Genomic DNA, 3,935 nt, shown 5'->3' with positions numbered 1-3,935 from the left:
TTCTAAAACAGCTGCAAGTAATCTTTTCTCAGTGAACACTCTTATGCATTATATGTCTCCAGCCTTCATAATTGATGTTAATTCTTGCAGAGAAAGCAAAGCTCTTAAAGGAGCTATTTTTCCTTCCCAGCTTGATCCGAGCCCAGCGCTCGAGCGCTCAAGTCTACAAGAACTTTGTGAGCAGGGAAACTTACAATAAATAAATATGTTTAAAACATGATGGACATATTTTATAAGCTAGGGTCAGTGAGGTCATTCGGTGGCGGCGGCAAGGCTGGGCCCGCGCATAGCCGACGGATGGCGAAGGGAGCGCGCCGCCTGGACCGGACCGACGACGTAGTATCGACAGAGACAGACGTGACGCCGAAGCGCCCGTGAGAGGCGAGGTAGGCCAGCCAGCACTGCACGCGTGTGCGCGGCAGAGGAGATGGCCTACCCACCAGGCGGTGGCGACGTGCGGCGACCGCAGCGCTCTCGTTACTCATCCCTCTGCTTGCACTCTCGCGGACGAGAGGTGGGTGCTGCAGCGGCGCACACGATTCTGCACTCACCCTGCTGCACCTCCTTGCCACCGCCACGACGAGGGTGTCCGCCCGCCCGGGCCCCATGGATGCCGTTGCGCTGGCATGGAACATTTGGTGAGTAATGTATTTGGAGCATCGTTCTACGTGGACCCCCCCGGTGAAGCTCGTCTTCAAGCGCACCCTCCAAGAAGTCCACGGAGCACCTGGCTCGGCTGTTAATGTGGAAGCAGCGAGGGGGTGGCACCGCGTTGCGGCGGCTGCTCGGTGTTGCTCGGTGTGACGGCAGGCGCGAGGATGGCGTGGCGGCGTCTGCTTGGTGTGACGGCAGCCTCGGCGCCTGCGGCAGACGCGGCGGCAGACGCGGCGGCGAGGCGGCGAGAGCCCGCCCGCGCCCGCCGGGGTGTTCCGGTCGATGCTCCGCGGCTCCGCGGCTCCGCGGCCACACCGCGCGGTGGGCCTGCAGGCCGGGGGAGACGCGCTCCTGTCGAGTCGAGCGCGCCGGGCCGGGCAGGGCGGCAGCAGGGCGGCAGCAGGGCGGCAGCAGGGCAGGCTGCACACCGCGTCGCGCCCCGTCGCACCCGGCGCCGCCAGGACCGCAGACTCCTCCCGCGGGGCCTCCTCTGGGCTGGGTTTGGCGGCCGCCTCCCACCCACGCCCGGAGCGGTAGCTGTGGTGCCTGCGCGCCGCGGCGCCTTCCAGTCGCCAGGACGCAACCAGGAGCCCCGGTGCGCGCGACGGGCCGCCCAAGCACCGCGACGAAACGAGCACTTGTTGGTTGACGGGGGGTGCTCCCTGCGGACTGCTTCACAGACAACAGCGGCGGAGGTGAGTGCGGGCGCTGTCAGCTCCTCTTGCTGTGTCAAGCTGAGGACGCGAGCGCAGTGGTCTAACCGTCTGGAAAAGAAGCAGCAGGGACCGGGCATCTCGATGCTCTCGGGCGCGTCCTGCATTCTCATAAGGGTTGCTCAGGGTATGTTTGACTAAATGTCGTATGCGATGGATTTCTTGCAAGCTCAATAGCCTTCCCCTTCCCCCCTCTAAAAATTGTCTCTGTTCTGGATACTAGTAAGTTACATTTTCGTGTACTTGATTTTCTCAAGCTTGTAGCAAGTGAACCGTTTCCCAAAACAAGCTAAATGCTCGTGAGAAAATTAAGTAAACGAAAAAGATGTATTAAAATGAAGCAGAACACCAGTTAAGTTTTTTGGTGTATCACCATCGCCATGCCTGCCGGTCCTGTCCTCCTCGACCCTTCGTGCCCGTGCCCCACTAACCCCTCGCTTTGCCCCGCTACACTTTGGCGCTGCCCCCATTGCCCCCCCCCCCCTCTCTCTCTCCACCCTGACCTGTAACTCGACCTGCCGCCCGCTCGCCGCCGAGTCCAGATCTCCCACAACTCCGGGTGCTTTCTGGGGGTTGCTTATCGACTGGTCAGCGGAGTAGGTCAGTGCCCGGCCCGGCCCCAGCGGCTGGCCAGCACGGGAGTTGGGAGTAGTTGTGCAACGCTGTGCGCTGAGTATGAGGGATTCCCTTCCTGTTGGGTGGCATCCTAACCGCATTGGATATGCCCGTCCACCCAACTACCCTCTGCCTACTTGGGCAATAATTATCGTCTATTGCCCCTTTCCTCATTACGCCTTGATCCACCCTTCTGCTCGGACCAATCAATGAGCACGCGGGCTGAAGGTGCATCGAGGTGCGGGAGGGAGGGGGAGGGACAGTGTCGCGTGCGGCTCGAAATGGCTGACAACACGACACACACGGAAGTGTGGGTGGACTGTACACGTTCACTAATGGAGTACGGACGCTTAACCCAGTTTCCACGCACGCCGAGAATTTTTTCTAAATTCCAAGTATTATTTTCGTGTTATTGTAAGAGAGTGTTTCTATGCTTGAAATAGAGACGGTAATTTTTTGGCAAGTAAACAATGTGTTACCCAGGGGAGAAACTACTCAAGAAAAGTTCTTTGCTTGATTAAAATAAAAACACTTCTGTGTGGGTGCAGGTAATATCAATTCGATGTGTTGCCCGATTTAGTTATGGACATTGTTTCCAATGCGGCCGCGAGGCGATTTTTATAGGGATAAGAGTAGGTCTCTTGTTGGCTGGTGTGTGGTCTTGCGCAGACATCTGGATGCAAAGGAAATGCCAGAAAAAGATTTTTTTTTTCTCAGAGTGGCGGGACGCGACGACGATCAGTCATCGATCGGCCTGAAATTGGGCGTTGCCCTCACGGCGTGGGCGGGGAAATGGGAGCAGAACGAAGGGGTAAACGTTCACTCAGCGAACCCCGATAATTGTTTCCTCCACGGGGTCCTCTCTCTCTCGGCCTCGGCCAACTGCCAGGCGGGATCCTGGATGGGCCCTGCGGGCCGCGCGGGGCCGTATGGCCACCGAGGGAGTTGCTTTCATTATATTATTATTATTAATAATAATTCCGGTCCCAGGGAAAGCGTATAACGACCCATCGTTACGTTTAATTGTTTTCGCGGTGTTGGTATGGCCCGGGCGTGGCGTTGCGGGGCGTGGCGGTTGTACGCAGGTGGTACCGCACGCTGCAAGTCCTCACGCGAGGGCAGAGATATGTGGTGCGGACTTGTTGCCCCCCCCCCCCAACCCCTCTTCCCTCGCCACTCTCTCCCTCTGCTGTTGCCAAGGGCCCCATCCGTCCGTGCGAGGTTGCAGGACGAGCCTTCCGCAGAGGACCCTGCCCCTCCTGGAGCCGGTCACACTTGAAGGCGCGCGGACAATGCCGTTCAGGGAGTCGGGGCGCGGCGGGGCAGCGAGCTCAAGGAGCGGGAGGAGGTGGGGAGCAGGAGCCGCGAGCGCGTTGGGTTGCCTGCCTTGCACGGAGGCGCTGCCGCCAGCGCCAGCGCAAGCCCGCGGCCCGGGCACCGGGCACCCATAGGCTAGGGAGACGCCCACGAAGCAGCAACCCATTCGCCATAGCACGCTCAAGGCCGGGGTCCAGCATCTCGGCCTGCCCGTCGCCAACGACGACCATGTCGATCTTTCTCAAACTAACAACGGGTTGATCCAGTCCAGTGGCTAGACTGTGCCGGGTGGCCTACTCGATCGAGCCGTACGGCGTAGTAGTCAGAGACGACATAGAACAGGGTGGTCCATACACCCCTACCTTCATTTTGCGCTTACACTGTACCGCATGCAGTCGTGCGGGTGGATTGCATACTCACACGGGGCCTTAAGCCGACGGCAGGCCAGCCCGCCCGCCCGCCTGCATGCGGTACAGTACATATAAGCAAAATAAAGGAAGGGGTCCATGGTCCATGGACTACCCTGCATGCATGCCATGCAAAATCGCCCGCAATCGGACGCTGTGTAGCACGCATAATTTGGCCATCTTGGCGTGCCAGCCACGTCTGTCAACCTCACCGGAGCGACCTCCGACT

The 3,935-nt window shown here is 59.4% G+C and overlaps 1 protein-coding gene across 1 annotated transcript in view; it reads left to right on the top strand.

The window, feature by feature from the left end:
• LOC113207570 (translation initiation factor IF-2-like) overlaps positions 1–3,935 on the top strand; it is a 27,086-nt gene that overhangs the window by 341 nt on the left and 22,810 nt on the right. The gene's annotated exons all lie outside the window — the stretch shown is intronic.

Source organism: Frankliniella occidentalis, unplaced genomic scaffold (assembly GCF_000697945.3).
Source record: "Frankliniella occidentalis isolate FOCC.00 unplaced genomic scaffold, Focc_3.1 Scaffold18, whole genome shotgun sequence".
NCBI classification, from domain to species: domain Eukaryota; kingdom Metazoa; phylum Arthropoda; class Insecta; order Thysanoptera; family Thripidae; genus Frankliniella; species Frankliniella occidentalis.
The sequence above is the reverse complement of the archived record's forward strand: the minus strand, read 5'-3'. Positions and strand labels throughout refer to the sequence as shown.